The following is a 14,056-nucleotide window of genomic DNA, read 5'->3' as shown; positions in this document are numbered from 1 at the left end:
TTATATTTTTTATCACATGTACGTTTTATACCTCTGCTCATTTTGATAGGCCAGATGTCTTGTCAGTTCTGCAACATTGCCTACTTGAAGTAAGAATAACATTTTTAAAAAATGAACCATTTAAACCTGATTCCAATCTCGACAATGGGATAACCAGGGATTGCCTCTAGGCTGTTTTTATAACATATTTCAACTATATGTCTGTCAGACTTCTGTACTCATAACAAACGTATCAGTCAACATCAGATGTCAGTGTACGACAAATGATCTTAGCGACCACTGTTACGAAGCAGCAGCAGCAGTACAGATGTTTATCAGACCATTAACTAATGACTGCATGTCTCATGGCATGTCTTTTCATAAACTCACAGAACATTTTATAACTTCTCAATACATTTGGTAACACAGGCTTCATATCAGAGGGTTATGAAGGCATATGAGGGACATGAGGCTTAACAGATGCTATTTCCATAGTGTTAAAGAGGCAGTTGGTGGTGGTACCTTGTTATACAGCCTCTCAGACCCTGGGGTGGTAGTGGAAGGACAAGGCCAGGATGATGTAGGTAGGCACACCAGCTGGATGGAGAGCCAGTGATAAGCCCCAGAGATAACTGGGTATCTGGGCACACTGTGTCCCACAAAGGTTGGCACATGCAGTTACTGCCATGTAGTTAGGCATAGAGAGAACCCCTAAAGATAACGGTGTCTTTGAGGTTCCCTTTGCATTTAAAAAAAAAGTGTGTTACCTGTTTCAATAACGTGTGCATTAAGTTGGATTTGATTTGTACTTATGAGCTCCATTTAACTTTTTTATACTGGAAAAATAGACATGAATAGCATAACAAAAGCAAATGGTCATGTTTGTGCATGATGTGATGATCAATCAATTTATTTTGCTATGTTCTTTCTTAATAACCATTAGAATCACAACAGAATATGTTTTCCCTTACCTGTTGATGTTGCCCACTGAATATGGGGAACATCAAGGTAGTATGTATTATGTATATACTGTATTATTCCCGAGGGGTTTTTCTCTGTTACTGTAGGCTGGTGAGTGATTTGGGAAAAGACTCCTTGTGGTGCCACGTCAATTTCCAGAATGTCGAGGTTATTTGTAATCACGCAACTGACCATTACGCAATATTTTAGTTCTGGGTTAACCAAGATAAATGTTTTTGACATCTGAAGTCTGTCTGCGAGGTATGAAATATGGTGTGACATATCTAGCTGGCATGTGGCCATTGTGTTACTGTTTGGACTCCTATAACACAGATATTGACATTAACACATTAGACACATGTAGTTAATGCCTAAAAACTATTTTAGCTATTTCAAAGTTATTGCCTATTCTATACTGGCATAGGCTCTAATCTAATGCATATTCTCCTCTGCATATTAAAGGCTATACTGCATGTACATTATATTTATAGGGGATTCCATCACATGTACAGGTCCTGTTGAGTAACTAAATAGTCGCAGATATGACAGGAAACACATTTACAGGCAATGTTCTGTATAACAAAATAAATAGATTGATATAATTTCACTACACAAGGAGTGTTGTGTGTGTGTGTGTGTGTGTGTGTGCCTTTGATAATATGCTCTGTGTATCTATAGTCTTTAGAAGAAAACAAATATATTGTATGCCCATGTTGTCCATGCACTCTTCCTTAAATCAAGGAGAGCAAGTTAGACACGCAGATTTTATTTTTGATCTAACAAATCAGATGAGTATGAGGTGAAGGATCCTAGATAACCCAGGAGCATATAGTGTATAGAGACATATGGCACTGATTCAGAGACAACTCATAGTTGACTTAAAAAAGAGCAGGTTAACATGATAAAATGTACCATTTAAAATCATGACATGTCAAGATCAAAAATCATCCATACATCCATACGCACCCACATAATGACAGGACAACTTTCTGCCCATTAGCTAAATGGAAGGTACTCACCATGTTTCAGTTTAGGCACCTAGAAGGGTCATCCAGAAGGGCTTGAACTGCGCGTGGAAAATGGCGAACCCTGACAGAAAAGAAACGGTGGCCTATTATGGGAATCTGAAAGCACTTAAGAATTTGACAAAAAATTGAGAAAAGAGAGGAAAATAAGAAAGCACTACATGGAAGCCACACTTACAGATGGTTTTGGGCTGTAAAAAGTGGGACCAATCCAATATCTACAGTTCCAAATGCCTTGTCTTTAAGAAGAGTGCTGTATGCTTTGGTGTCTGAGGAGTAAGGACACAGACTGTCTCAATGGGCAGTGGGGAATACTGATGGATATGTTTTTGCTGGCATGGGTTATGTTTTTTACTCAAAGCTGACAGACAGACAACCCCCATGCACACAGGTGCTAGCCTATTCAAGGGAATTGTGTAAAAATGACGTCACTGAAAATCTGCTCTGAAAGCCTTTCAACATAAAAGTCCTTCCTTCCACTTTGAGATGTTCTACAGTACATCATTTTTTCTTTCTTTCTTTCTTTCTTTCTTTCTTTCTTTCTTTCTTTCTTTCTTTCTTTCTTTCTTTCTTTCTTTCTTTCTTTCTTTCTTTCTTTCTTTCTTTCTTTCTTTCTTTCTTTCTTTCTTTCTTACTTTCTTTCTTTCATTCTTGTGTCCTTACAGAATAATGTAGTGCAATTATATACAGTACACATGTAGCAGCAACATATATTCACACGTATATAGTCACCGTACAAAAAAACCTCGGAATATTTGTTTTCACAATAGTTGCCATTTTCTGGGAATTTCTTAAAAAACTATTTAAATATATTTTTCCCAATTGTCTGATGTTCCTGTTTTTATGTTCCTGTTTTTCTTCTGTCTCTCCAATGCTGAAATTACAGTACAATTTTGAAAAGTAGACACAGGCAGTTAGCAATATAGAAATAGAATGGATAGAATGGGCTTGGAAGCTCTAACCCTGGTAAACTCAAGGGTACACTCAAAATGGCTGCCTGCTATTGTGATTCAATAATTCCCATGGTAATTTGGAATGTTCTATCTACCAACTGATGCTAGATTGCCATAGTAATCTAGAATGTTCATTTAAATGATGCTAACTGATGTGGTTCATGCATTGGAATGCATTTGTTGTAATGTCAGTTGAGTTGACTCAACAAATCATCGCATAGACTGAAGGGTACACTTCCTGCTTTTACTTCATGGCATGGGTCTAGGTTGAAGATGACAAAGGTTAAGACAAGATGGTTACAATATCCCTTTGCAACAATGGGGTCAGCTACTGTATGCTAGTGAACAACAGCTCTGGTAGCCTAGGGGTTAGAGCGTTGGGCCAGTAACCGTTAGGTTGCTGGTTTGGATTTCCCAAGCAGACATTGAGAAGAATCTGTTAATGTGCCCTAGTTTGGTCCAAGGGTGCCATACTACTATGGCTAAAACTGTAAAATGAAATCATAACTTGTCCCCTAACCTTATATCTTCAAACTAAGCATGGGTACACTCAAAATGGATGTCAGTCCACCCGTTATGCCATCATTGACTTGAATAGGGACGTCCGTTCTGTTCATTCTATTTCTACGGTTGGCAATGCATGTGCATAGCCTCAGCAACAATGGAGTGCTGGCCTTGGTGATGGTTGCTAGGCAATGGAGGAAATACAATGGCCTCCTTGGAAACCAAAGGCCCTTAAGTGGACTAAAAGGAATGAAATCACACAAAAAATGTATTGATGAGGAAAACAGTGATGCTGTGCACCTTAGAGTAGACATATAACAACATATTGCTGTGCTGTAGCACATGGGGGAGACAGACAAGAGTAGGTACCCCTGCAACATAAGTTGGACATGAATTCTAGTTCCACACAAACCCTTATGGCTTTGGTTCCATGTTGGCTAGACTTATCAATCAATCAAACATACTAATCAATCTAATAATCATTACATGTCTGGCTGGCTCTTGTGTTCTGTCTGTCTGTGATTCATGTTAGATGTCTCTTGATTGACTAACATTTCTTAGTCTAGATGTGGTTACTGCAATAACAACAATCACGTTACAAATAGGGGCTACCAGTGTAAACGTCAAGAAAAAAAAATATGGAGTTGGTTATCACTGTTGTGTAATCTGTTATTTCCTCTATCAAGTCACATCAGATCTTTACATGATCAGGACATTCTGTTTAGGATGAGGACTGAATGAACCAATTGATCCACATAGAAAACATTGAACGATCCTTGTGTATTTTAGACAGGCATTGACGATGTGTACATGTGAAGGGGCTGAGGCTAGAGTGCAGCAGGTTTTTATTCATGTGGATGTTTGGTTTGGCTACAAAATGGAAGCAAATTAGAGAGTGATCTTAAAAACAGCAGCAGTCCACTTGGGCTTGACAATAGTGCTTCTGCTGTACAATATTGTTCTTTTTGTGTGGCTAGATGAAACAGGTGCACTTTGCAAGTGGTTGACAGCGGGAAAAGAGTATTCCTAGCATGTATTTTTAGAAGCTAGTTTGTTGTCCCCTTATGAAAATATGAAGAGTTCTCTCATTTAAGGAAGGTGTATGCAACTGCAGAATAACCACATTATATGTCCATTGTCATGAATATATTGATTTGCCTCAATTGCAATCACACATCAATTATTATCACACAACAAAGCCTACAGGGTTTTTTCTTAGATCAAAAAGGAGATTAGGTGGTGAACTTGACAGGAGGTGTGGCAATGGGTGTGGTCGCAGTTTTAAAGCTAATTCCCTGCGATTTAACAGATTCTGCCTTGGAGCTGAAAGTATTTTGTTGTTTTACATATAATTTCCTGCATTTCTATGCATTTTGCCATGGCTAATGCAGCATTTATTTTTTCAAACATAATAACTAAATCTATACTCCTGAATTCATAGTTTTGGGAAAGTTCTATTCTCCCTGACTGTCTAGCTTTCATTTCGATGAGTTAGCTCTTAAAGACTATAGTATGCAAAAATATATACAGTGGCAAGAAACAATATGTGAACCCTTTGGAATTACCTGGATATCTGCATAAATTGTTCATACAATCTGATCTGATCTTCATCAAAGTCGCAACAATAGACCAACAGTTTGCTTAAACTAATAACACAAACAATTTTACATTTTCATGTCTTTATTGAACACACCCTGTAAACATTCACAGTGTAGGGTGGAAAAAGTACGTCAACCCTTGGATTTAATAACTGATTGACCCTCTTTTGGCAGCAATAACCTCAACCAAACGTTTTCTGTAGTTGAACAACAGTCAGGAGGAATTCTGGAGATTTCCTCTATACAAAACTGTCTCAGTTCAGCAATATTCTTGGGATGTCTGGTGTGAACCCCTCTCTTGAGGTCTTGCCACAGCATCTCAATCGGGTTGAGGTCAGGACTTTGACTGGGCCACTCCAGAAGGTGTATTTTCTTCTGTTGAAGTCATTCTGTTGTTGATTTACTTCTGTGTTTTGAGTCGTTGTCCTGTTGCATCACCCAACTTTTGTTGAGCTTCAATTGGCGGACAGACAGCCTGACATTCTCCTGCAAAATGTCTTGATACACTTGGGAATTGATGCAAGCTGTCCAGGCCCTTAGTCAGAAAAGCAGCTCCAAACCATGATGCTCCCTCCACCATACTTTACAGTTGGGATGGGGTTGATGTGCTGTGCCTTTTTTTCTCCACACATAGTGTTGTGTGTTCCTTCCAAACAACTCAACTGTAGTTTAATCTCTCCACAGAATATTTTGCCAGTAGCGCTGTGGAACATCCAGTTGCTTTTTCGCGAAATTCAGATGTGCAGCAATGTTTTTTGGGACAGCTGTGGCTTTGTCCATGGTGTCCTCCCATGAACAACATTCTTGTTTAGTGTTTTACATATCGTAGACTCATCAACAGAGATGTTAGCATGTTTTAGAGATTTATGTAAATCCTTAGATGACGCCCTAGGATTCTTCTTAACCTCATTGAGTATTCTGCGCTGTCCTGTTGCAGTCATCTTTGCAGGACGGCCACTCCTAGGGAGAGTAGAAACAGGGCTGTAATGGTCGTCGTATGAAGGAGAAGAGGAGGACCAAGGTGCAGCGTGATATGTGTCCATATTTATTAAATTGAACACAAACAATAACAAAGAGAGACGACTGAAACCAGTACTGGCTGGTGCAGACACACAACCCACAAAACACAATAGAAAACAGGCTACCTAAATATGGTTCTCAATCAGGGACAACGATTGACAGCTGCCTCTCATTGAGAACCATACCAGGCCAAACACAGAAATAGCTAATCATAGAAAAACTAACATAGACAACCCACCCAACTCATGCCCTGACCATACTAAAACAAAGACATAATATATTAACTAAGGTCAGAACGTGACAAGTGCGTAATTTTCTCCATTTAAAGACATTTTGTCTTTATCGTGGACTGATGAACATCAAGGCTTTTAGAGATACTTTTGTAACCCTTTGCAGCTTTATGCAAGTAAAACAAAATATATATTTTGTCTTCTGAGCTCTCTTCTGTTCGAGGCACGGTTCACATCAGGCAATGCCTCTTGTGAATTGCAAACTCAAATTTTGTGAGTGTTTTTTATAGGGCAGGGCAGCTCTAACCTACATCTCTACTCTCGTCTCATTGATTGGACTCCAGGTTAACTGACTGATGACTCCAATTCACTTTTGGAGAAGTCATTAGCCTTGGGATACACTTACTTGTTCCAACCTGTGAATGTTTAAATTATGTATTCAATATAAACAAGAAAAAATACAATCATTTGTGTGTAATTAGTTTAAGCACACTGTGCTTGTCTATTGTTTTGACTTTGATGAAGATCAGATCAAATTTATGACCAATTTATGCAGAAATCCAGGTCATTCTTTTTCTTGCCACTGTAGGTCCATTATCTTTTCTGGTTTTAGACACTGAAAGTGTTTTTTCATCCAGATGTTTTTCTTCTAAAAACAGTGTTTGGACTTCGATGGCCCGAAAAATCACATTGTTTTTCAATCCACAACCAGACTACATTAAATGCACTGCACGTTTGACACCTAACATGATCAATTGTAGACGTCTGTAGGCATTAACAAGGTAAACACACTAAAATGAAGGAACCCACTGCTCTTCTAAGACCAAACCATAAACTCAACTCAAAGATTCAAAGAACCATGATGTCGTATTTCTCTGAAAATGCTCCTCCTCTCAAATTAAAATGAATCTCTCTCAAATCTCTGTGCAATCTGTTGTGGAAAAACTGAAGCACCCACTCCAAAACAACACTGTTATTTGCTCCTCCTGGGGCCGACCACTGAAGTGTTCTACTCAGTTAGAGCTCCTAATGCAGATTCCATTTCAGTAGCGATTAGGCATCCTCCCTATCTACCAGACCTGTCTATTGGATATACATTCTACTGCCCTCCTCCACCCCCCCCCCCTCCACCCCATCCCTCCATCCCACCCCTGGGATGCCCTGCAAACTGCTTATTCAACAATCGCTAACCATAAATATATGTAATGACATTTTGGAGGCAAAAAGGCCTGTGTGGTTTTTAATTCATATTTAATGGCTGTCAGGCTGAATAGCTAGCCCACTATCCTAAATTGGAGCTGCTCTGCCACTCCCCTCCACTTAGGACTGATAGCTGTCTGCTCTGATGCTCCTCGTGGTGTTCTCTCTTCCATCCTTGTTCTCTCGTCAAAACAGAGTAGTACACTCTTAGAAAAAAGGATTCCAAAAGTGTTCTTCAGCTGTCCCCATAGGAGAACCCTTTTTGGTACCAAATAGAACCCTTTTCAGTTCCAGGTAGAACTCTTTTGGGTTCCACGGTGAACCCTCTGTGTATGGGTTCTACATGGAACTCAAGAGGGTTCTACCTGGAACCAAAATGGTTCTACATAGAAACAAAAAGGGTTCTTCATAGCATTCTCCTGTGGGGACAGCCGAAGAACCCTTTTAGGTTCAAGATAGCACCTTTTTTTTCTGTAGCGTGATCCCTTACTTAGGTTGTGTTAAAAACAGCCATCTGATTAGATCAGATCAGCCTAAGAGGCGGAGATGATGGCAAAAATGACCACTGTAACAGTTCAAATGAGTAGGACTGATTCTATACTACTGATAGAACAGTTTAATAAATCTGACCAAACTCAGACAATTGTAGCTCATAACATCATAGAAAAGATCCACAAATAATTCAATGTGCAGACAGTCTGTGGACAGAAAAACATCTCTCTAGGCATGTCATTTAAGAACAAATTATTTTTACAATGAGGGCCTACCCTGGGCTAATTGTGTGCCGCCCTAAGGTTCTCCCAATCACGGGCGGTTGTGATACAGCCTGGAATCGAACCAGGGTCTGTAGTGATGCCTCTACCACTGAGATGCACTGAGATGTCCTGAGATGCCAAGTGCTGCTCCACTTGGGAGCTGGTGACAAATACAAGGAGACAGCAGGAAATAATCAGAAGCACATTTTCAGATGTCCAGATATTTTATCTAATCTGACGACATTGACAAATAGAGGTAGGCCTACATTACTCCTCTGAGGACAGCCAATGACTGATCAGTGCAACAATACACACTGTGATATAAAACGGTATCCTAATGCCAAGATGAGCATTAAGTCATCCCAAACAAAGAGTAGGGGTGGGTTAAAAAAACATCCTCATAATCACTACAACAAACATTGATGCCCGCCCAGCTTCTTCTTTCTTCATTTAGAGTTGGGCCCAGGCGCTGAAATGTAAATAAATCTATCAGGGCAAGGAGCTGGAGGCTCGTGTTACCACTACTAACAGTCAAGAGCCTTTTCATGCTGCCCAGGAGGGCCATTCCTGTAACGCTAGCACACTAGAGAGGCCCACAAATCATCTCTCTCTCTTTCTCTCTCCTTCTCTCTCTCTCGCTGTCTCGCTCTCTCGCTCGCTCTCTCGCTCTACCCTCTGTCTCTTGCTTTCTCACTTGACATTTCTCTCGCTCTCCTCTTTCATCTATTCAGTTATTTGTTTGTATTAATCTTCACCCCACCCCCTGCCCATGCCCCTTCTACTATCTTATTATCCTCCTCTTCTTCACTCTCTCTTTATCCTCTCCACTCTTTCACAGTTACTTACATGCCTGAGAATAAGACCTTAGACCAAAGACAACCGTAAGAAATGTAGTGTTGTGTAGTGCACGTGCATGTAGAAAGAAAGGGTTGGGGTTGTGCTCTGTCCCTCATCATGCACTATCCTGTTGTTATCCTATCTCCAGTAGTTAGACAAACAGGTTGAAGCTGATCATTGATGAGCGATGATACTATCTCTGTCCCTGATCAATGCTGGGCTCAGCCTCTATCGATCTGTCTTCAAGGCGGGATGGAGCTTTTCTAGTTCTGACCCACACAGGCCAAGTGGTTCACTTGGGTCGCAACCACTGTTTGGGCAGATCCTAGGAGAGGTTAATAACCACGGCAGAACAACAAACACACAATAGGGAAGGGTTATGTCAATGTTCATTCAATATGTTTCTTCATTATTTCTTCAGTGGATGGTGAAATATGATTTTATTTTACATTGACCTACAAACTGAAGAGCTTTGAGAAAACATCACATTTTATAAGAAAAAATGACGTCACATTTTATAAGAAATTGGGCAAAAAATGAGTTTATTTGATTTCATTTATGTGGAGCAGTCAGTCCTCAGCTTCAGCCCTTAGCAGTGTTCTAAGTACTCATAGATGAGGGGTAGCGCTTCCCTTTTTTGGCCCAATTCCAAACCACACCCTAGCCCCTAGCCTCTATCCCAGACCCTTGGTAATTCCCTCCTGTCAGATCCATGACAGGGAATCAACATGGGGCCCTAAGGGTATGGGGCTGGAGATTGCTTTGGTATTGGGCCTTTATCTCTGACATCTCCTGTCTCAGGATCAGTTGGTAGCACACTCAACAGTCATACCCTCGCTGTTCCCATTACCGAGTCCAAGTGCCTTTTTTCTGGACCACTTTTTTTCTTCTATGATTGACTTTATTTTTCACTGTGGCAGATCTCCATCTGATGTTTGGAGTTGACTTAGCTCCTGAATCAGAGCATCAATCAATGGTAATTACTGTCAGGCTTCTGGTGGGCCAACCCTCACACCCATATGGACCCGGCCCATCCATCCTGGCCAATTGGCAGCTTTATAGCCCCATATAGGACGCTCTCTGTCAGCCGGTGGGCTGGGCTTGGGCCTGTGTGGAAGTAGGACTCTAACAATGAAACGCATTTGACATGTGATTGAGGCATTGAGCCCCAGGGTTTGGCACTCTATTCAACGCCTCACTGCCAGAGCCAATTTACAGCATTCACAGCCTGCCACTCACTCTACTGTGGGTTATCTGCTGTCTGCTTCTTTTTCTATTGGAGTTTGATCCCATAGATAGAACCATTCATAATGAATCACTGATAATGCAAAAGCGAGTTTGAACAGATGCGAGTTTTGATGCTTTACAATATACATCATGCTGAAATGATTCATCAATATTCTCCATTCTTATGTTGATCAGATGCCTCATTGTATCGCGAAAGGGTTAATGGAACTACACGAGTGCATGGGATGTGTTAGCAAGACTTCCTCTTGATGTTCTCTGACTCAATGATTGATCTAACGTGATTGGGTAGGTGAGAGCAAGGCTCCCATTGCATTGCTTTCATCCAATCCAAGCATGTCAGATCAGTGACGCAGCTCATTCCAAGTCACGCACCAAGCATCCTTGTGGAACTGGCAGTAACAGACTTATGTCACCTGGGATGGACGCCCACTGAGGCTTCACATTGCTTTCTCCTGGTCTTGACAAACGTCTTGCTAAAGACATTGTTGGTAACTTGCAGAGTATCCAACACACAGAATATCAAAAACTGGCAGTGAAAGACCGATTTCAGTACGAAATCTGTTGTACTAGTTACATAGTTCATATTCAGGCTTTGAAAATCTTTACCTCAAAAATAAATCATGAAATGAATCAATATATGATTTAATCAATGTTATCCACGGGTTAGTAATTACTTATCCCATTGATAAATTAAACTACTCTGCCACTGAATAATCGTTAGGGTACATGCTTGTAATTTTCCCTCAATATGTTTCTCTGAAATATGGACCTTTCCTAGAACTATTTATGAATGTTGTGTACTTTGCTGTACTGCCCTGCTTAAAACACTTGCACTATGTTTGTGTACGTGAGTGTGTGTGTGTGTGTTCATGTGCATTCATGAGTGCTGTAGGTCTCTCCTTGTGTCTAATTCAGTTATAGAGTGTGTACCCCAGGGCACGACTCTCCAGCTAAAAAACATTAGTAATGATGCTCCCAAAGATAGAGCTGGAGATCTGGGCCGAGGAATCAATAGAATTAGGGGAAAATGCATAACAAACTGTAAGGAGAGCACTTATGTCTAATTGAATATATACCGTAACTATCAGAGGGGTCTGGTGGGTTGGGATTTTGATAGGTCCAAAAATATTAGGGAATAGGTTAAACGTATATATAGCAGGACAAAAACACAATACTGGATTGAGATGCAAATGCTTTAGATGGTAAGATTAGAAGTGTTTGATTACTTCGTTCTTGGGACATAACAGGTCTCTCTTGTAAAATAGATTTTCAATGTGAAACGGATCTGTATGAATAAATGCAATTTTTTTTTAGCTAAATGCATTTTCAGAATAGATTAGAATGGGTTGAAAAAAAATCTCTGTTGATTTGAAATCAGCACTGAGGTCCATCAGTGAGAGAACATATTGTCTGTCGATGGGAGGCAATTGGCCTTGGACCTCAAAATGGGAGTTTAAAGAAAATACAATTGTATTTGTCACATGCTTCGGAAACAAACGGTGTAGACTAACAGTGAAATATTTACGGGTCCTTCACCAACAATGCAGAGAGGGAAAAACCAGAGAAATAATAGAAAAGTAAAACACTTAATAACGAAAGTAATAATAAATACACAATGAGTAACGATAACTTGGCTAAATACACGGGGTACCAGTACCGAGTCGATGTGAAGGGGTACGAGGTAACTGAGGTAGATATGTACATATAACTAGGATTATTACCTAATCATCTACCTACACTCAAAGCCCATCCAAATCTGTTATCTTCCATTTATTTCATTTGATGTCAGCTACAGCACAAACTTTGTGTCAACACACAATCATTTTCTTCATTGCAAATTCACTTTCCTATTGGTAGAGGTTATTTTCTATTCACATTGGCTTATTGGTTGCTATTGCCTATTCAAGTGGTGTGGGGGCTGTGCTTTGGCAAAGTGGGTGGGGTTATATCCTTCCTGTTTGGCCCTGTCCGGGGGTGTCCTCGGATGGGGCCACAGTGTCTCCTGACCCCTCCTGTCTCAGCCTCCAGTATTTATGCTGCAGTAGTTTGTGTCGGGGGGCTGGGGTCAGTTTGTTATATCTGGAGTACTTCTCCTGTCCTATTCGGTGTCCTGTGTGAATCTAAGTGTGCGTTCTCTAATTCTCTCCTTCTCTCTTTCTTTCTCTCTCTCGGAGGACCTGAGCCCTAGGACCATGCCCCAGGACTACCTGACATGATGACTCCTTGCTGTCCCCAGTCCACCTGGCCATGCTGCTGTTCCAGTTTCAACTGACCTGAGCCCTAGGACCATGCCCCAGGACTACCTGACATGATGACTCCTTGCTGTCCCCAGTCTACCTGGCCATGCTGCTGCTCCAGTTTCAACTTCCACCTGACTGTGCTGCTGCTCTAGTTTCAACTGTTCTGCCTTATTATTATTCGACCATGCTGGTCATTTATGAACATTGAACATCTTGACCATGTTCTGTTATAATCTCCACCCGGCACAGCCAGAAGAGGACTGGCCACCCCACATAGCCTGGTTCCTCTCTAGGTTTCTTCCTAGGTATTGGCCTTTCTAGGGAGTTTTTCCTAGCCACTGTGCTTCTCCACCTGCATTGCTTGCTGTTTGGGGTTTTAGGCTGGGTTTCTGTACAGCACTTTGAGATATCAGCTGATGTACGAAGGGCTATATAAATAAATTTGATTTGATTTGATTCAAGTATAACTGAATAGCATTTCCTTATATAATCCCTTATTTCGCTTGATCCTTGCACTGATGTGTATGAAATTAATAAGATGGGTCAAAGCAACAACTTGTATGGACAATGGCCATTTATTCTCATTTTTCAATCTACTAATGGAGTTACAACCTTTTGTCTATCCCTGTAAACATTTGAATACTAGCTGTGAATAACATCATTGGGAAGAGAGAGAGAGAAAGAGGAGGTGGAGGTGGGCTGGAGAGAGTGAAAGTGAGAAAGAAAACAGAAAGTTTTGATCAGTTGTATATTCCATCTATTGTACCTTAGTCCCAACATTAAACCTGGGCCTGTGGTATATGTCCAGGAGGTGCCAGAGACAAAGAATGAGTGATACAGAGGAACACGTGTGTGAAGCAGAGAGAAAAGAGAGAGGGATAGAGAGAGAGAGAGAGAGAGAAAGAGAAAGAGAAAGAGAAAGAGAAAGAGAAAGAGAAAGAGAAAGAGAAAGAGAAAGAGAAAGAGAAAGAGAAAGAGAAAGAGAAAGAGAAAGAGAAAGAGAAAGAGAAAGAGAAAGAGAAAGAGAAAGAGAAAGAGAAAGAGAAAGAGAAAGAGAGAGAAAACTGGAACAAGAGAGAGAGAGAAAGAGTGAGAGAGGGAGAGAGAGAGAGAGAAGAGTGAGAGAGGGAGAGAGAAAGAGTGAGAGAGGGAGAGAGATAGAGAGAAAGAGAAAGGGAAAGAGAGGAGGGAGCGACCAATAGAGGGAAGAAAGAGAGAATAGCGAGACGTGTGTTCATTAGTCCTGGAGCTAACTGCTCCTCTCTCATATAGCTCCTTGAGTTTCAGCTCATCTGCATGAGGCAACCAGGGCCTCTGGTGTCCCTGGGCCTAATGAGAGAGAGGAGTGGGGGATTTGGGTTACACTCACCCTTACCCTGCCCTGCTCCAGCCTGGGTATCGATCCTGGGTTTACCCATGTGAGTTTCACTCATACACACACTGGCGAGGGCAGGGCACTACTGTCTGGCTGGGTGGGTGTTGATGCTGGGCCACTACCATGGAGAGA

This window comes from Oncorhynchus kisutch, linkage group LG13 (genome assembly GCF_002021735.2).
Source record: "Oncorhynchus kisutch isolate 150728-3 linkage group LG13, Okis_V2, whole genome shotgun sequence".
Lineage (NCBI taxonomy): Eukaryota > Metazoa > Chordata > Actinopteri > Salmoniformes > Salmonidae > Oncorhynchus > Oncorhynchus kisutch.
This window is presented reverse-complemented; position numbering follows the sequence as displayed.